The sequence below is a fragment of the Lasioglossum baleicum genome, chromosome 5, assembly GCF_051020765.1.
Source record: "Lasioglossum baleicum chromosome 5, iyLasBale1, whole genome shotgun sequence".
Classification (NCBI taxonomy): domain Eukaryota; kingdom Metazoa; phylum Arthropoda; class Insecta; order Hymenoptera; family Halictidae; genus Lasioglossum; species Lasioglossum baleicum.
Genome location: NC_134933.1, coordinates 7,406,296 through 7,427,577, shown reverse-complemented (window position 1 = coordinate 7,427,577; position 21,282 = coordinate 7,406,296). Strand labels below are relative to the sequence as shown.

Sequence of the window (21,282 nt, the reverse complement as noted above, 5' to 3'; positions counted from 1 at the left end):
TGTACATAGATATTTACACGCGACATGTTCAAATCAAATAATCATGAAAAAGCTGCACGAAGCAACAATTTTTTATCCACCGTAGGTTGAAGAGAATTATTAAATCGTTCCACAAGTAATATGGACTTTCAACTTTCCTTCGAAAACGTTGTCATTTGTTATTAATTTAGCGACGTATGTGTATAATGACTAGACTGCGGATTTTATGCATTTATGGCTGAAACGAGTTGGTGTAATTTAAAACAGTACAAACATTATTCCCGTCCTATTACACATATTAAGAAAGAAAATTAATTTTTATTTCACTCCAGTTCATTGCGATTTAGTCAAATAATGACTTCATAAACGGAATTACGAAACAAAGGGTTAGGTAATGTCTAATTTATCATCTGTCTGTGCTCGATTAATGATTCAAAATTACAATGTTGGATCCTATGTTTTCACGAGAACGTCGAATTCGAGTCCGCACGTAAAAACTCTCGGTTCGTTCGGCTTTCCAGTAGTTGAAAAAAGCGAGCATACGAGAAGAAAGTTAGAATCCCCCAGCGAGATATTAAAAAAAATCATTAATTATAGCAGGCACGCGCATGCGCGCACGCACAAGCGTCGGCGCCGGAACGAGATCCTCTTCATTGTTATTTGCATAACTATCCAGCGGGATGTTCGACGATCACCTAATAATATGTTTAAAGTTCACTTGCTGCAAAAACTCCCTATCCGTACTTTCCAACAAGCCGTTTTATCTTGTTGTTGTTGTTGTTGTAGCTGCTGTTGGACGTTTTTTCTCATCGACCCGTCAAAATGCCAAGCTAGACTCCTCCGCCCTGCTCTCTCTCTCGCGCGTTTTTATTAAAAAGTTCCTTCGACGTCGTCGCGATCGTGGACACATTTTTCACTTACATGGAAATCCCGCCTTATTCGTCCTAACCATTATAATGGAGGCGGACCGTCATCGATTTCAATTTCGCGAAAGGTATTTCAACGGTTCTATGCAGTCCTTTCTGTTGAAGAAACTATAGGGCTGCTCGTCGAGATATTTTCAGCCTGTTTGTTCTTGATTGATATATCCCTCGATCCTCAAAAACCGCGCAGACATTCGATCAGCTATTCATTTTCCTAATTGGAAAGAGCTGTCTTTATTGAACACGCGAACCGAAAGCAAAACATTACTTTTAGCTACGGACAATTCCATTTCCAAACAATAAAATGTAAATTTTTATCCTATCATTAGAAATATGTTTTTCGATCCGGTCTAGTGGCCAACCAATATTGCAACCAAAGCCCAACAAAATGCCAACCATGAATACTACTATGTACGGGGGTGATCCCTGAGGTAATCTGAAGTAACTTTTCTTTTGCGAAAATGTTCGCCTTTGTTAACCTCTCGCCGTGACGTTTTCTTTACAGTCACGGTGATTAAAACGTCTTGATCCCCAACAATGTCGTGGAAGAGAAAATGGCTACATTTATTTAAATGCTTAAATATTTATTATAAACTAATCAAATTTTATTTCGTCACGAGTCTGACTCGTTAAAATGCGACAGTTTTTCGGCAGACGAAGCAGATTCACGGAAGAAGTTGGACTCGTCCAGGAGAAAAGCGAACATTGCGGCGCACGGGCATAACAAATTTCTCGACGGTTCCCGATTCCATAAATCTGTGCATGAAAATATGAAATTGTATAAACATCCGCAGCTTTATAATATCCCGCAACTTCTGCGAGACTCGGCGCTCCGAAGGACAATGCCGAGTTCGCCGCTCGAGCGAACCAATAAATTTCTAAATAGAAAGTAAGTTTGATAACTGCAGGAACAACTCTCAGAACCGAGCCACTTCTTTGTTCTCGCGTGTGCCGGCCATAAAGTTTTCAAAACTGCTCGGAACACCCTGCGCGGAAAACACAGAACGTCGGGGCTCAGTCAAATATAGAAGTGGCTAGGTATAAAATAGAAACTCGCGAGTCCGGTCACATACACAGCGCAACTGAATGCAGTTCATTCATAAGCATCCGACACTGTCTATCGATCTCCAACAATATACCCGAAAGCACAGAATACGTGAGGTTTGTTCAGAGATCAGAATTTTTAGTCAATTTCCGTTTGGCCATAGTGAATGCTAATGCTCACGGAAACTCATTGTGAGTACCAACACACGGACACACACGTACACGGCGAGGGTGAACGGTATTCGTGCGCTGTTGACTTTGCCAAACGGTACTGCCGTTTCCAAGCTAACACCGAGGCCAAAATTATATGTATATGGCCGGCTTCGCACGATTTCAACTTCGCATAAGTTGATAGAAATCCCTTGTAATTTACTTCGACACACTGAAAACAATGTGCTCTGTGAAGAGGATTTCGTTTGGACATATCACAGTGTATATTAATGAATTCTTTCGACGTGGTCGATACAGTAAAAATAGTGGAGAAGTGCTGCAAGAATGATTGCTGCATTTAGAGATTCCAGTACGGATTAATTAATAGTTTTAACTTGATCGATGTAGTGCGAAAATAGTTTCTGAATGCACCTCTAATCCGTGTTCATAATACATTAATGTAATGTAATCCAGTAGATTTGTACCCGGGGCGGCTGCAGATCGAAGTTTCGATCCTGTAGGATCAATGGTTCAGGAGTTATGCTTGCTTAAAGTTGTTCATTTTTCAGTGTTTTTGACAAGGGCGCCGCCATGTTGGTTTGTAGTGACGGTCGCGCGCCTCTTACCGAGTTGGTTAGTGATTAGGTCGGAAGGGGGGCATGGACCGGCGGTTCTGCTCGGTAAGCGGCTTACGGTCGTCACTACAAACCAATATGGTGGCGCCCTTACCTGTCAAAAACACTGCAGATTGCACAACTTTAAGCAAGCATAACTCCTAAACCATTGATCATACAAGATCGAAACTTTGATCGGCAGCCGGCCCGGGTACGAATCTAGTAGATTACATACCAAATACATCATAATTTATAGGAGAAAGGCACAAATTTTCAGTCCGGTGACGTAAAGAGCAGCCAAAGACTCTGTTACTGACGAACAGAAATATATTACAATTAACAAGTACACCTCGTGAGAAGTAATCGTTTTTTGGAAAACATATAGGTGATCATTAGACAGCGGATTTTATGCATTTATGGGGAAGATTAGTCGGTGTAATTTAAAACATTAAACATATTCGAAATATTTAAAGATACTGTTACATTATTGCCAACCTATTAGATGATCGCATAAGTTCGTGCCCGATTTGAAAATCAAATTCAATGGTTAAATTTTAAAGAATATAGCTTTATTAATCAATTTTATTTTACACTCCGCCGTGCAGTAGAGTTTGCGTCATTCATGAAAATCTGACACGAACTTATGCAGCAATCTGTAGACTGCGGATATTATGCATTTATGTAGAAATTAGCTGGGTGAAATCTAAAACCATAAATTATCAGAAGAATCTAACAATGATGTTACCTCGTTTTCAATGTAAACACGCCATTAAGGGATGAAATGAAGTTTTATTTAACTCCTGCTTGCCACAAAAGATGCAGAACATTTCTATTTTGCATAAAACAAACATACTAACAAAGGAAATAAATTTCTACACACTGCACTCTAATTTCTTGTAATTCACATACAACATGTTTATTTCGCATAAAGATCCGCCGTCTAGTGATCATATCATATATTTTACAAATTATGCACTTGCTTTAGTCCACTGCATATAGGCGCAGACCTTAATTATAATTCGATAAAACTGTAAATTGTTTTACGTTGCCCAAAGATCCTATCGACCACCCCGCTGTAATCGACACTGCGAGGCGAAGGCGTCGTTCCACCCAGAAATAGTCAAACTCCAGTGGTTACTCTGCCGTTATCTAATCATGCCGCTTCAAGGGAAAGATCCTCTCGGGCGAAGACAGTGAACGCGGGAGGAAGTTTGCATAAACACCCGTGGCCTGCTGATAAGTATTGGAGTGTAGCTGAGCGGGAGTTCGCGACAAACGATGAATTCAATTTGCGTTCGTCCCGATAACCCCCACGAGAAAATGTACGGCGTGACAGTGCGTCGCCTGGTGGAGTGTCATAAGTTCTTAATCCCGTTCGTCGCTCGAAGCGTTCAAGATCCCCGTTGAGCCGAGCGTGCGTGGGTGGCGATGTTATCCATACCGTAGGGGTTGCGTTCCGTCTGATCCCGTCCCATTTCGTCTCGTCTCGTCCCGTGTAAACTTCTCACCCGGTTTAGGGGTTGGCGGGGACAATTAAGACTTCGGGGGATGTCTATATCGGGTATTAATAAATATCTGATTTGCTTTCAATCTGCCGGCAACCCTCGGCGTTCATAGGGTCGAGGGATCCTCGGGCGCGCGCGCGAAGACTAATGACTCTGGGGGTGGGAAATAAAAGGGAGCTGAACAGAGAGATATCCGTGGCCCGGACGTAGAAGGGGAATGAGAAGGCAGGTCGGCGCGAGAGAAAAAAAAGGGTGGAACTGCGAGCAGAGAGAAGGATCGGTTGTCAACACACCGCCGTTCGTAATTTCCTGACAGGGCTCTGTAAGGGCAGGCCGCGAGACCAACTTGCGGAAAACTGGGACGCCTGGTAGAATTAACGTAACCACGTCGAACGCCTGGAACCCCTCCGCCACGCCAGTTACCTATCTACCGTGATCAATGGCACGTCCGGAGAAGAGAAGGCTTACTCGCTGCTCGTAGGGTGTGAATTTATGGCGACCCGGCGGCCTTGAGTCCTCCGAGCTTTTATAATTGCGCCCGAGGGTAAACGAGTCGTCGTCGGTGAATCTACCAACCCCGCCACTAGGCGCGGTGGTCACCGGTAGAACCGATTAGGCGAACTCATATGCGGAAATATCGATTTTAGACTAGACCATGGCTACGAGTTGTTGTTTAATATCTCTATTATGTTGATACTGCTAACCACTTCTTTTCAGCAAAGTATACACTTGGTGAAACATTAAACCGTTCGTTCAAATGAACTTCCTGCAATTGGCTGCCATAATTTCTCTGTAACCAGTGGACTAACGTGAACGAAATTTTACATACACGTAAAACAGTTTTCCCGTTACTCCTCGGAATAAAATTATGCCAATATCTCAAGTAGTTTCGCTTTTATTGCTCGATAAAGTTGAGGTTTTTATACTAAAATCGATGTCGTTCGTTATGTCGACGTAATTTTGCGAAAATGTAATTTTTTGCTTTACTTTAACATAATCTCATTTGCATAGATTAAAATTCTGTTGATTTTGTATATTTTGAAAAAGATGTTACTATTATAGTATTAGTACAAGTAGCAATTTTGTTGATATGAAACGTGCTTGCGTACAAAAACTATACAATCTTGACACATCAATGAATGAAAAACTTTCCTATTTCCAGTTTCGTTAATTCGTAGTCTTAGTGCAGAAATGTTAAGGGCGTTTCACACTCTTACAGATGTTTCCACTTTGACGGCTCGAAAAAAAATATTCTTTTTGCATGTTCGCGCAGTTTTATGTTTCAGGTATATAATTCCAAAGTACTGTGAAAGAAATCATAAAAATAGCTATTTCGCAGGTTATAAAATAGAAAGCCTGCCATATACTTTATAACAGTGGCTGCGACTTTATACCTATTTCTCTCGGGACGATGTTTGCCGAATTGGTTGCCACGTATCTCACAAATCAATCGTACGGTTCACATAAAACTTTGCTTAGAACTTCGATAAATATCCCATATTCTCGCGAAAACTACCACTGAATCAACATTTGCGGAAATCAACTCTTAGCGTTTACCAGTTGGATAATCGTCGAGAAATCTGTGCAAAAACAAAAAATTTGCTATCCAAACGCTGCCGTCTGTTTATTATTCAGTTGCTGACGTTTATTTTCATCCAGTCACCAGCCACCTGTGGTCAGATTAATAATTTTACTCGTTTCTTTTTTCAGACACATGACTGGACAGCGGATCTCTATGCAAAATAAAAATTTTTACCTGGATTATTTTTGTTTAATTTGTTTAATAAATTCGTGACAATGGTATTGGTAATGTTTTTACTGTTGTAAATTACACCTACTCATGTTTGTCATAAATGCATAAAATCCGCTGCCTACATGACACGTGAATATTGTCAAAATTTTTACAACGAAACATATTTCATATTTTCTGAACATTGATCAATCTATACGTAAATGTTAAAATTATTACGCAGGTCACCTCTGTTCTAACATTTGAATTTGTCGTCGATCGAAATAAAGATTCGTTGAACTTTTAAATTAAATTGAAATTTTAATTTAAGTTAAAATTATTATACGGCGTATTTTGTGTATTTATAGCGATCGTGACTGTGCAGCGCACAATGAAACGAAGCGTTTTTATTGAAGTTTAAGACAGCTTCCATAATGTGCTCGCGGTAATGAAAACCCTAATAAAGGAAACAAGTTTCTGTTCGACTCATGTTTCTGCAGAGTAGTTTCTAACATTATGAATTTGCAGAAAAACCCGCGGTCTAGTTATTACTTTTATATCGGTCGTCCCGTAGTTAACGAGGACTGTGATTCCATCCGTGCGATAGTACGAGCTGAGAATATAGAACAACGTTTATTCGTGGCTCTGTTTTTCGAACAATCCAATTTCCTTTTTAACTCAAGAGCAAATTTCTCCTCGAGCACTCGAAGAAATTTGATAGTGGTCACCTAATTGATATAATTAACCGTCGGACTTCGCCGCGGCCGTTGAAAAAACAATAGTCGATGGCGGACGATTACCGTATCAATGAACGCGTCTAATTTCGACCACGAATGGTGGGCAATTTGATGGCGGCAAAAAATGCTGATCGAGCAGTGATGGGAGTGATCCGATTCTTTTTCATGATTTTCTATTTTTCACATGATTTTCTTGCAGCATTGTCGCGGAGGTGTCAATGAAGAATCGGTGTTTTTGAGTAGATGTCATTTAAGAGTTGATACTCTTTGATACTTATGTATGTGTTCATAGGTGGTGAGATGACAAAAAGGTCTCGCAGGCAAGACTGTCCCCCCACTCTACCTTTTCTTTCTAATTCGCGATATTCCCCTTGCTTCCGTCTCTGTCGTACACTCCCCACAATACCTTAAATACATACACTTTGCTCTTAGGAACCGATACTAATCGAGAAGGATCCTCATCATTAGATCCTCCAGCGAAATGGAACGCAAGCCGACGTCCCCCCAGTTTTTGATCCAGATCGCGAATCCGACGATCGGCGTTTCCAGCCGAAGCTCGTTACAGATTCATTATCCGCAATGCGATTAATCGCGCTAAACAGGTTAAGTGCCCTATCGATCGGTCGCGATTCCTTCCTTTTTTCTTCTTTCTCTCCCGCCCCCGTCCCGTCGCCACCGATCTTTCTCCCTCTTCCTTTTTTTTCGAGCTTCTTGTAAGCTGCCCGGAGGATACTTCGAATGAAAATAGCGCGGCACTCGCGCCGCTGCCGCGCGATACGATTGAAACCATTGTATTCCGTTTATTGTTGCCACGTCATAGTTACTTTCAACGATTTCCAGACACTTTTCTTTTTCTCTATTCGCGCGCGCAAGAGCTCATTCGCCGCTCCCGCCGAAGCCCCAGCCGCCTTCACGCGCGCCCACTAAAGAATTAATCTTTTAGTTTGAATACGAAAGGAGCCTCGATTCGCGCAACTCCAAGCAGCTGATCATTTACATACCGATGAAAAAGACCGACTCTTCTTCAGACTCGAGTTTACGGCAATTTGCGAACTCAAGCTGATACTATCAATTCGCTCTTTCCGATTCCTCAATCTTATTCCAATTGTTCGCTAGAGCTTCTACGAACCCTTTTATTGATGATCAATAAAGCACAATCTTTTTCACTCAAATCGTGTTGTAACGTTGTCGAGGTCAAAGTCTACGCCAGCCTGATGAATTTAAAATGTTTAAAGGAAACAGATTTTGCATATTTTACGTTCTTTCTGTAAAGTTGAATAGATTCTGAAAAAATTACAATATTTCTTATATGTGCTTACTTCAAAGGGTGGAAGGGTATAATGCATTTCATGTAAGGTGTTAAAAAATGTCGAGATCAAAGTCTATGTCAACCTGATGAACTTCAAATATTTAAAGGAAACAGATTTTGCATATTTCATGTTCTTTCTTGTAAAGTTGAATAGATTCTGGAAAAATTACGATATTTCTTATATGTGTTTACTTGGAAACAGTCGATCGGAATCGCAAGATCATATTCACTGTTTATTAATCATAACAAATTTAATTTCTTTGAATATATTCACATGTAGTCTAACAATTATTTTTAAATTGTACGTTCCCATTTCTGCTTTCTTTAATATTCGTATAAATACAAAAATTGTCTCAATATCCGGTCTCAAATATTCGAAACTTGTCGTTCACAGGATTATGACTGACTGTTTGTATATTTAACTCGCACAACCTTTCAGTGTAACAAGGCCTGAGATAAATACAACTTCTGTGACGGGCAACGTTCTCAACAAAATCGGATAAGGTAAAATATGCAATCAATTTCCACGATAGAATTATTTATATTCTGGATATTAGTTGAACGTGTATTTCCCGAGTGGCAGTCAAATATGGATCTCCAATAGTATTTTAAGCAGAATTGTTCTCCTAAAAGCGTATTCCTGTAGCGAATCCAACAGCTCGAGCAGTAACTCACTATAAACCTCAAATCGACTAAGATTGCCTAAGTAAGAATCATAGGTTTGTTCGATCACTTTCAATAAAAATAAAAGTTTGTCTGATAAACCGACCGGTCTCAAAAAAAGATCGGTAATGCATTTCCTATGTTTCAGAAGAAACTACGCCTGGCTGCGGGCGGAGTTCAATTTTTTATTAGTTCGATGTAAGGATCGGCGAAAAAAGATCATCCCACAAACCCCTGGAATTTTTATGCGAGTCTACAACTTTATGTACTCGGTTGACACGCTACAATCCTTGAAATAGAATCTCGGTCCACACCGAGATTTTGAGGGTTTCTAAAGTTACGTCCGACACGAGATCATTCATAAATAACATAGATTGCTATACCCGTCCCGACCATTTGAACACCCCTAATTCAAAAATGATCGCAGCACAGGAAGTTTTACTCGTATCTATCGGAATATTTTTACTAATTCTATATTCAACGTTAAATTAAAATCTTTTTCAAGCAACATTTTTCGCTTCCATACATTTCACAGTGAATAATTAAATGCATAACAATGTTCAATCATGGTATTAAAATTTTAATGAATTTAATTAAACGAAAATTTTTTTCAGAAATTTGTATTTGTGGAAACCGTAATTCCAATTAAAACGCAAAAAATAGGTTACTCCTCGAATGTATTATGGAAAGCTAAATGATTCGCAGCTGATCAATTTTTTCAAATTCCTGCTTGATCGACATTATAGAAAAATATTTGCTATGTATTCTGCATTCGACGTCTCCTGTTTGTGAAATGCATAACTTTTAAAGTTGGTTTATGATATTGAATCATGCACGAATCCATTGAAAAAGTCTCTTAGCTTTTTTGTGCGATTTAATGAGGAATACATTGAAAACATAACACAATTTCTCAAAATTTCGGTTTAATGAAACCCGTGCAAACTTCAATACCGCGTTCAAAAATTTGTATCTCTCCAGTGATGAATCCGGTTAAGGGTAAAACAAATTAACCAACATGTGAAGCATACAAATTATTTTCAAGAAAATAATTTTAAATTAAAATTCAGCTTTTTCGAAACCATCTTTTTTCTGCAATTCGCTCATCGGACTGACAATACGAGAAACAGTTCACGAGAATCCAGCAAACTCAAAATAATTTTTCTGAAAAATACACGGACATTGAGCAGCGACAGATTGCAGTTCCGCGAACCCGAATAAACGATAAGTTTCTTTCGGGTGATGTTTCACGGGAAAGATTAATTCTCTGGTCCAGGTATTGCGATGTCCACTTGTGTCTGACACGCCATGGCAGGGAGATTGTTAATATCGGTGATTCGAAGGGTGAGCGTTTACGTTATTGCGCCGATACGGCAAATTCTCATCGTTGTTAACGGTAGGATGTTCACGCTCCGGCATTAAAGAGTTTAGTAACGGCCTGTATATCGCGAATTGTTGATGCAAAAATAGAGTAATTCAATTTCCGTGTAACAAACGGCCGGGGATTAAATGAAATGGTCGAATAGGCGGCTATGCTTGCCGAGAATTGAATCCCCTGGAACGATACATAAATCTTCGCGATGCGTAACCATTGTTCTTCAGGCGGGTTACGAGGGAGGGATGTGGGTGGACGAGGTGGAGGAAAAGCAGTAGGAGGACGGGGTGGCGAGGGGTGGCGACGCGGGACAGGACGGGACGGATTCTTTTCGCACGATCTCCTGAATATCCAACGGAGTTTGCATAAATAACGAATTGTTGAATAACGGCCGGCGACGAAAATCACCGCGCGACAAATTCGATGAGCGCGTTATCTGGCGAAGCTGAATCGCAAATGCGTGCCCGACGATTCGCGGGATTTGCATTTAGAAAATGATATGTAGTTAGCCGGTCTACGCTTCGTTCTACCTTCTACTTGCCGCCCTCGCCTTCTCTTTCTCTTCGTCCGTCAAACTGAATGCACCGCGCGAGCGGATGCGGTTTATTGAGACGAGCATTTGCATACCGTTCGGAAAGGTCTTTCTATAAAAATTCAAAACGTTCCTTAACGAGATCAAATATCACTGCACGGGAATGGTGTCAACGAGTTCACCGCCCAGCGGACGGCCGCCGGCCGGTCAAGAATCTTGCGTGCGTTTCTTCGGCATTTTCGCAACGTTCCCACCATTTTTCGCCGCTAATTTTCTGATCGAGGTTAATTAGCGTTCGTGCCTTCGGAACGCGGCTAATGGTTTCCGAGTTGCTTAAAAATGGTCAAGATCATTCGCGCCATATGCAATTCAATTTCGATTTTGAGCTTGTATGTTGCAACATTGTTAACACTAGGTTTACAAAACGTTAGCAATAACTATTTCACGTTATTCTGTGAACGTAACGAGAATGTGTCTATTCAAACTTTTGGCCATTTTTCCTATAATATACAGTAAGGAACATAACAGATTCCACACACTTTAAATCAGAACAACTTTTTATGAATGGACCAAACAACTTCAATTTCTCTGTAAGGCTAGAAGAGTTAGTTTAGTAAATGATGTGTAGAAAATATGTTGAAAAAATGCATTTGGACGGAATTGTGAAAAACAATAGTAAAAATTAATTTTTATGAAATTTTTAGCTGGCCAATAACGAAAATTCAAAAGATGTGTCTGGTCAACTGGTATGAATTATATACGCTCTGAAAATTTCATTGAAATTGGTTAATTGGTTTGCGAATTATAAACGATTACAAGTGGTAATTTGTAGTGTACCATAAAGTGGAAAATTTTACCATTTTCGATCGTTTATAATTCGTAAACCAATTTCAATGAAATTTTTCAGAGCGTATACAATTTATATCAGTTGACAAAACACATTGTTTAAATTTTCGTTATTGGGCCAGCTAAAAAAGCTGTAAAAATCAATTTTTAGTATTGTTTTTCACACTTCCGACCAAATGCAGTTTTTCAAAACTTATTTATTAGACGTTATTTACTAAACTAATTCTGCTGGCCTTACAGAGAAATTGAAGTCGTTTGGTCCATTCATATAAAAGTTATTCTGATTTAAAGTGTGTGGAATTAGTTATGCCCCTTACTGTATGTATACTCAAAGAAATTTTGGTAAATAATTCCTCGGGGAAGCATCTTTACAATCTTAACAATCGCAAATTAAGAATATTAGATACAGAGTTGGGCAAAAATTTTATCTAAAATTTAAAAGCCACTTGGAAAAGATCCACTTTATTCGAAATTTTTATTTAAATAAAATTTTTGTCACCATTTTAGTGACTCTGAAAGTCACCACTAAACATTGCTGTACCATTATTCAAAATATTGTTTACACTATAAATATGTTGGTATCTGACCAATTTCTAAACATTTAAGCATTTTGTGAGGTATCCATAAAATGAAAAAAATCATACAGAATGGAATCATTCTAGGTCGGAAGAAATGTTTAATTTTCCCGTTAAAATAGTGGACTCTCTGAATATTATACGGCGGACTATGATTTGTGTTTATTATTCTATATTTTTGAACACTTAGGACTTCTCCAAAAAATACGAAAGAAATATTTGTTTATATCTATCCGTTTTATATCGACGTACACGATTAACATTATTGGATCAAAATGAAATTTGATAAAATGATGTTGTATTTAGTTCGTTTTTAATTTCTTTATTGTAAGTGCCAGAGTATTCGAAATCCGAAACTGGAAAAGAGAATGGACACGTCTGCTTTCGAGAGGTTTAATTAAAAATTGAGTACTTTTTAATTGCAAAAGTTTGGTGATACTGGTTACGAACGTGAAAATGTAAAAGCATGAATGAAATTGATGATGTTTGAAACAATGAATATTTGAAATCACAGAATAACGCAGATTGGTCTCGATAATAAATACTTAATTGATGATGAATAACATAAAAGCTCTTTACTCAATTCCACTATTTGTTCAAATATTTATGCAGCAGCTTATATTTCATGTTAATTCTGTTCTAGCTTTACAGTATTTCATGTTTTTGTTATGGACCATGATCACACAACTAGTGTATAAATACGAACATTTAGAAAGACGATAAAATTTGCATAAAATTGCTAAATACAGAATTTATTATTAAAACTGAGATTATCCTTCGACTATACCGCGAGGGAAATAAAAGGGCTTAACAAGACAGGATGAAGTGGGACATTATCCTAGTAGTAGAAACAAACATTATCCTGCCAGAACGTCACTGTTTCTCATCCACGCCAGACACAATTTCGCAAAAATCGGTGTAAAGCATCAACAAAAATATTACGAGAGGTAAAACAGAACTCTTTGCATCGTGAAACTCTACGATGTTAATAATTTCGACTGTATTATGCCGAAAATAATATACAAAATATTTGTGTTCTTTAACACTGGAACAACCGCGAATTTTATTTTACAATTATTCAGATTGCAATATTGTTGAGGACGCTCACAAATAATCCTGCAATTTTGATATTTTTAAAAGATTATGCAAATTAATTGCTTTCAGTCCTCGGTTATTCATTTATGAAAATATTAAGAAGCAAAGCCGCATTTTTCTAAAAAATTCTCATTTTCGTAGGCTATTTTCAAACAACAAGGATACCGAAAAATGTGGTACACATTTCTAAAAGCTTCGTGAACAGAATAAAGCAGGAATATTATGAATAGAGTGAGTGATCATCTTCCAGTGTTCGGAGAATTGACAAGTGCCCGAGGATCGGCAGCGGAATTACGGGTAGATGGACTTGATTGACACCGGAATTTCATTGGGCAGTCAGTGAGTCATCGGTCGGCGTACAACCTTTGTCATCGTACGCCTTCTTCTGCGCGTAACACGACGCTCGGATTGCCCGGTGATTGATCGGTGGGATTAGCGGCCGGACAGACGAAGAAAGTCACGGGCTTTGGCGATCGCAATTGAAATGTTACGTGGACAATTGAGTAGAAAAAAAAGCCGGGGCGATCCGGGAAAGCCTTACGTGTTCGCAGAAGCGTGTAGGTAAACGCATTATCATCGGCTGACACACGGCCAGAGGTGGGGGGTTTCTCTCGCGCGCGCGGAATAAGGTTTCGCTTTGTTGATTGAATTCGCTGTAGGCCAGTCAACACAGCTGAACTTCCTACGGGGATTCCGCGCTGCGACAAAGTGACGGTGAAACCGGCAAATTGGATTTCTTTCGTCTTACTCGGAAACGCCATTAACCGACATTGCTTAACTTCGTTTCGCCTGACCGCTTTTTAAAAACCGTCTTGGTGCTCGTACGATTTCCCCGTAACCGTACCGTTGTGCTCGAACGCGCACCGTTTAACCCTTCACCTGCTACAGGCGCGCACAACATGTCCATCGATGGCCACGGACTATGGACGCACGAAATGTCGCCATTGAATGATACTCTTCGTTCGAACGCGAGCTGCACGAATCAGCCGTTCGCGGTCCTGTCACTTCAGAACCGAGCGTACCCGGTTGTTGCATTAACAGAATCGAGATCCCCTTTTACACATTCGATCGGAAAGAGTATCCCTTGATCAAAGCTCGAAAAGGGGGTTAGACACACACCGAGAGATTGTCGGCGTCGAATGAAACGTTGGCATGCAGAGTTAGGGCATACGGTTCAGCAGCCGAGAGGAATTTAAACGAGGATTCAGGTAGCAACTGGGCGGAGGTGAAGCGTAGAATTATCAGAGCGTGAGACTCACTTTCAGCGCGGGGATGTGGTACACGGTTAGTCCTCGGCGGGACCAGCTCTTGTGCCGAAGTCAGTGATCCTCGAGTAGACGACTTCGGTCTAGTTCCAGCGCACAATTACACACCGCACGGGGAACGGCACGTAACACACAGGGAATGAAACGCGAGCGAGATCGACGATTCAACCCTCAAAGGAGGGCTGCAATCGGGGGATACATGATATCCCCGTATTCTCAGTATTCCGCGAATCCAGCTGCTGTTCAAACGAGAATCCTGGGTTAGTCCGAGGTGGCACGGGAGAAGGCAACGGCTTCGAATCACGGGTTCTAACTAGCCGCCACCACCGAGGAGCAAGCAACTCGCTGCTCTACCTTCTTCCCGAAGGGGTTTCTGTGTTACTCTTCCACGATCGACGATCGAACGGTGTCCTCTCTCAGTCAGACACCGATAACTCTTCACTGATCACGTCTGCACACTCACGGTACCACAGTAAACTCTCACTTTGCGTTCACGCACTGGGGAAGCGATATATATCAGGATAAATCAGTCCGCCAAGACGGTTCCCTCCTCCTCAAGAAGAGAAAGAGACGGAGAGAGAGAGAGAGTGGGAAAGAGAGACAGATAGACACACACAGAGACACAGACACACGCACGTATACAGCCAGAAAGAGAGGGATGGAGGAAAAGAGAGACAGGTAGACACGCGTAGAGAAATAGAGACAGAGAGGCGTAGTGAGACAGGAGAGAGAACGAGAAGGCGAGAGTTTCTCTTCTCTCGCGACAAAAGTGTGTCACGCGAGGAAGAAACCACCACCACCAGCGCGGATCGAACGAGTCCGCTGAGCCGTCGAGTAAAACGGAGGTCTCGCGTAAGTGTCCTCTATCCCACGGTGTTGTTCATCGAGACGAGAAGCTTTCGCCCGGGTCAAGCGGGGTCCGATCGCACACAACAGAAAACACAGGGAGAAGGGAGGGGGGCCTGACGAGTAGCCCCGCGTTGCAGCCGCAGAATAAATACGTGTATATCCTGAGAGACACGGTTGTGACGTGTCACTGTAACACCACCAGATCCGCGGTGCACACGACGATGACGATGACGCGTCCGTCCGTCCACGTACCTGCTCCACGTACGTTCCTGCCTGGCTGGCTGGTTGGCTGGCTGCGTGCTTCAGTGTCTGCGTATACGTATGCGTGTTTACAGGTTCGGGAGCGTGTGTAACGTCGTCTCGACGGGGTATAGCCCCTCGATGGTGCGACCGAGAGTCGCGGAACAATCGCGCGCGCGTCACAGTAATCGCGTATCGGCGAGTCGCGTCGGTCGTAGAGCTTTTTTTCGACCAGGGACGTACGGCACACGGGCGAATTTTTCGCTAGAACCGATACGCACCAGCCCTAGGAGAGACCCTTAGGCCGGATCCGCGGAGTTTCCTTTCACCTCGATTTTCGGTCCCTTGCCACCCCCCGCGAGTTGCACAGGCGCGCACCGCTTTCAGAATTTCCGAGGCTCGGGATCGCGCACGTCGTGGGAGAGGGGAGCACCCTCTCCGTCGCTCCTTCTCTTTCTCTGCTCCCCGAAGCCGATGGAGTAGCTGGCGCTGCTACGAGGAGGGTGGAAACGGGACGGCGACATCCCTATCCCCTCCCTCCCTCTCCCTCTCCCTCTTTTTTCCCTTCCTCACTCTCTCTCACTCTCTCTCTCTCCTTGTGGCGCTGCGCGGGAAGGAAGAGTGGGAGCGGATCGGATAGGGGCGAAGGTAGAGGGTAGGTTTCGCCTTCTTCGTCGGAGGAGAAGATTCTACGGCACACGACTAGGAACACCGGCGCGGCGGCGGCACCACCAGCCGGCACGCACTAGTACTCTGACAGCAGGCCCGTAGGGTCTACGTACTTTAGGATTTGCGCGGACCGACGGAGCTGACTCGCATGTGTCGGTGAGGGTTGTACGTACTGCCGTGCCACTACCGTTACCACTACCATCGCCCTCGTTATCACATCCGCCGCCGCCGCCGCCGCTGCTTGTGCTGCTGCTGTTGACGGTGCTAGTGCCGCTGCTGCTGCTGGCTGCTGCTCCTCCGCTAAGCGGCGTGGGTGTGGTGGGGTTCGAGGGGGTGGCGCAGGCGTTTTGGTGCACCGACGCATTGATCCCTGGAATTCGTAGGGACGGTGACTAGGGCCAAGCATGTGTCCACTTTCGATGCGAGACAGAGAGGAGTAGAGGGGGCTACTCGGTGAATAGACCGAGAGGAACATTTCAGGGTAGAAAAGAGGCGGCTGCCGAAAGAGAGGGGTGGGGCGGGGGGCAGCAGCGGAGAAGAGAGGGAGAATGGAACAATGAGGTTGCAGGAGAGGAGCAACCGTTTTACTAGCAGCCGATGTCCACACCTGCAGACCGTTTGGTCAGGATGCGTTTGAGGATGATGGAATGTCGGTTCGATTGAAAATCTTCCGGCTGAATCGGAACCCCCGGGGCCTGCCTGCCTCTCCGCCTCTCTGCGCGTCTGGCGAACACGATGGTGGTCGCTGCGCCGCGCTGCTCGGTGTGTTCCCGACGCGACGTGCCGTTCCGACGAGGATTTCCCAGATGACGGATAATGATGATGGATTGGTGGAACGAAGATACTTGCTTTCGCCGGGGATAACGTAGAGGGGAGTAGAACCGGTTTTCTAAAAAATTGTGCAGGGAATTTCGATAATTGTTCGCAGGGGGTGGCGCAGTTTCGTCCCGTTGACGAGGATGGATGTCCTCGATGAAAACACTGAAGCGGGACGCGACCGTGATTCATAGCGATTTTCCCGGGACGAAAAAGAGAGACAGAGTGAGAGAGAGAACGCGGGAATGAAAAGAAAAATATATCGGCGACGATATAATTTAAGACTCGCGAAACTTCACCGACTGCCAGCGAATATCGTGTTTTAATCACCGCGAGACCGCCGACTGGATGCAACAAGCCGTATAGCCGCGATTTTGTTGCACTTGATTGGAGAGACCGTCCGGAGGGACGGGAGCAAAACGAATCCGTTCGGTTGCTTATTTAAGGGAGGCCCGGCGACTGGATAATCCATAAGATTAAGCAGAAGTTAGGCAAGCCGATCCTGTCGGCCGTGGGTTGTTCCCGTCGTTTTCATAATGTCTACCTTGAGAGCCGGCCGGGATCCTTTCATCGTTTCCGACGCAAAAATCGTTCGTTAATTAAGAAGGTTGATTCGACGGTTCACGGCAGCCCAAAGAAGTCTCTCTGTAACAACCCCGAGGGTGGTCTGAGGCTCAATGGAATCGGCGGGGTACGGGGGCACGGCGCACACAGGGGGTGGGGGACCTAACGCCGGCCTCGGTGTACTTTTCTTTCAGTAGCGATCGTGGTTTTGCCAATCCGGTAAAAGGGTCTCCTTCAACGCCTTCGACTCGTCTCTCCCTCTCTCTCTCTCTTTCTTTTTTCCCTTTTTCCTCTATCCCTCTCTCGAATCGATTTTACGATTCGTCCGATCGTCAACGAGAGATCCGCGAGGCATCATGGGTAACGGTGAAATGCGCCGACACCGGCGATGGTTTTCTGTAAAATATTCAGGCGCAGGCAGCATCGCACAGATATATGTACCGATAGTGAATAAATAATAAGGGCGAGGGTGATCCTCGATCGGTTCATAACTCCGTTCCGTTTCAGTGCTCTGATCCATTCGTCGGCCTCTCTAACGAGAGTTCCGTACTCGAAAAGCGTAAGTTTCCCTGGCGGGCTTATATAGGATGAAAATTTCAAAATGAAAAAGCGCGACGGCGGGGGACGGGGGCAGAGTGGGTTATGGGAGCGAGAGTAAGAGGAGTCGAGAAACCGGCGGACGGAACGAGGAGGGAGGGGAGAGAGAGTCTCCATAAATGTTCGGAACGCTGCTACCCGGAGAATTATGCATCTGTCTTTCAAATGCACCAACCGTATTAATAATTCGTTCTCCGTGACTAATGCGAACACGCTCCGGAACGGTTTCTTCTCGCGGACTTTGTTTGCCGACGTTATTAGGTCTATGAACGAGCGCTGTCGTTTCGCCCGCTCCGCTATTCACGACGTTGTAACGCGAACGAGATAAGGGGATTTATTTGTGACGAAATTGTTATCTGAGACCGTTTCCCGTTTTACACCCGGTTTATAGATCACGATCGCGACAAAAATTTGCATTCTTTAATACAAAATCTCTCGGTGTGCGCACGGCTTCAACCCCGCCTCCCGATCCCATGCGATTTTTCTTGCGAGTCGCGTCGGGCTATTAATTAACCGGGATTCTTTTAATAACAGAAACCGACGACAAACTGATATCGCGACTTGTTAGACGGGAAATTACTTCCGAGGTTATTTAATACTCGCGATGTTTGCGGTGTCATGAACGCGCTTCTTTCCACCGTGAACTCTTCCCTTCCAGCACGCTGTAAGGAGATGTTGCATTTTTTTGCAAATCCCCGCTGCTTTGTAGTATAATCCCTACATAAGGTTACCTGCTTTCACGTTCCCTGTCGCATCAAGAGAGAAATAATCCACTTTGCGTGCACTTCGCGTTACAGTTGTAAGTTGAAATGTTCGTGCTGGTCTCCGTTCAAAATTCAGCTCCTTCCGTATAGGACTTCATAAACAAATTTGTTTATTCGTGCAAAATTCCAATTTACTCTTTTATTTATTCCAATTGAATTCCAATTTAGATTTAAATATTATAAATATTAGGCAACAAAAATTTCTGACCAACAATGGTGTTATCTATCATTCTTGCTTAAATAAGAATTCAAATACTGAACACTAAAATTCTATTATTAAATATATCTGCAGAGTGTCTTTTCCAGGGAGCAATTTCTTAATCAGGAGATGAAATTAAGGGCGAGAGAAATCAAACAACAAAGATTACCGACTAAACAAATTAAGAATGGGAGAAGACAGTGGAAAGTGAAATTGAGTGCAAATAAGTCAGCTCACCGTTCTCGACTTCCCCATAGAAATCTCTTTGTTCTTTTGAAAGATTCATCTACTCGATTCATTCATAATGTTCGCGCTTTCCACGGAATTTTAGTCGGGGAATAATCTAAGAGCTTTATGTTAAAGAGAAATTTTTAAAATACAGTGATTTCTCGATAAATTCCTAAAAGTTTGTCCTATAATTGCCGTGAGGGGCCTGAAGCTCGAGAGGCCTCGGTCGCCGAGAAGTGTAACGTAATACAGTTCGCGTATATCGGTGTGTACCACTACTAATCCAATAACAAAACTTCTTTACTTTTCATTATTTTTCTGTGGGACTTCCACCAACGTATTCGTGGCATTTTTCTAATGAAAATGGAACCAAATATGATATAATTGCGATTATATTTACTTGTATAATGAACAATAAAAGTTTCTGCGACTCTTTCTTTCCCATACGCTATCACTCTTTGCGTCGAAAAGTTTCATCGTCCATTACTAGAGTGCGGATCTTTATGCAAAATAAAAAATGTTTGCATTGATTGCAAGTCACAGGAGCCAAATAAAACATTTTTATCAAGCTTAATTTTCATATTAAGCTGAAAGTAATATACCGATGTCCTTAAATCTTTTTAATATGTCCACTGCTTTCAATTGTACGTACCCATTCTTATCGTAAATGCATAAAATCCGCAGTCTATTCATTACACAAGTAAATATAACTGGAATTACATTATATTTGTTGTTAAGAAGTTTTGTTATTGGATTAGTTATGTTTATACTTCTCGGCGAACGAGATTTTCGTGATTCGCTGTCCTTTTCTACGTTTGGCATAAGACAAAGAATAGTATTCCTGGTCGGACCCGTGTTTCGGACAATTATCGAGAAAGCACTGTATCAATTTTCCCGAGCACTTCCGTAACTGAAATTCACTCAGCTGTCGTCCGTATCGGAGTTGTATTTTGATAACGCCATTGCAATCCATGCAAACAAATTTTCGACCGGTTTTTAATAAGCACGCGACATGGTGCAGTGCGAAACGGGAGTTCGAGAATGAAGTACTGGCTTGTGTTTCAATATACTCGAAACACAGCTGTCCTTTTGTTTTCATTATAATGGAATACATTGATCGAAGCCGCTGCGAACGAGTATCGTGCATGTTCCGAGTTCTTTAATTATTATTTTTTTTCACTGGGGTAACAGTCCCTATTCTCGCAGTCTCTGGAAACGAAAAAAAAGCACCGCGAGCATGTTTAACCTACATTGTTAAAATGGCCAATTGCAACCCGGACGAGTGACTTGATTCGACTTGCGAATTTATCGACCATGATTCTGTTCCCTAGAAGAGGAAGTCATTGTGACGTAAATTACGTTGTATACGTTCATTACTGGTTTTTGGAGAAAACGTGACAAACTTCGGCAAAATACAAGAGCACTTAAAAAGAATAATAATATTGAGACAATAGAAGTCATGACTCAATAGAATACAGTCATAAACGATTTTCTGTTTCATTGTTCATGTTAACAAAGACAAATATATCCTCGCATTTTCAAAATTTATAAAAATCTCACTTGTGTTTATGTCACGTCATACTTGATACTGTGTAGTTGGTTCGACTATTTGATTCGAGATTCATTTAAACGAGATACCACATAAATATCACGTTTATTTAAATCAAATGCGGAATATCGACGCAAAGCACGGAACAAATGTCCGCAGAATGTATTAATTCAAGATTAAAAGATACGGACGAGTCAGTCATTGACAGTGCTTTCTATAATCAAGTTGTCACACCTAAATGATGTGGCTATGCCAATAGCGAATATTATGCATGCATATCTAAATTCAACTATCATTCATTTACGCAATAAACAGTGATGGCGAACAACCAGGGCACTAGTTAAGCTGTATTTACTTCTACATAGTACGCGTATAGGTATATTTGATTGATGCTCCGATATGATTTCGTCCAAAATTCAATCGAATCGAATCTAAATGCTTTTTAGATCCACTGTACAAATCCTTTAAC

General features: G+C 42.3%; 1 protein-coding gene across 6 annotated transcripts in view; it reads right to left on the bottom strand.

The window, feature by feature from the left end:
- Dpr12 (defective proboscis extension response 12) overlaps positions 1 to 16,346 on the bottom strand; it is a 170,442-nt gene extending 154,096 nt beyond the window's left edge. Inside the window, exons 1-2 of one of the 6 annotated variants that reach the window (XM_076423406.1) lie at positions 16,210 to 16,346; positions 14,333 to 14,836 (exon numbers count right to left, since the gene is read on the bottom strand). The gene's annotated coding sequence lies outside the window, so the exon portion shown is untranslated. Of the gene's footprint in view, positions 1 to 14,332; positions 16,175 to 16,209 lie in introns of those variants that run through there. The other 5 variants (XM_076423407.1, XM_076423404.1, XM_076423405.1 and 2 more) reach the window with 5 other exon arrangements.
- Between the last annotated feature and the right edge of the window lie 4,936 nt (positions 16,347 to 21,282).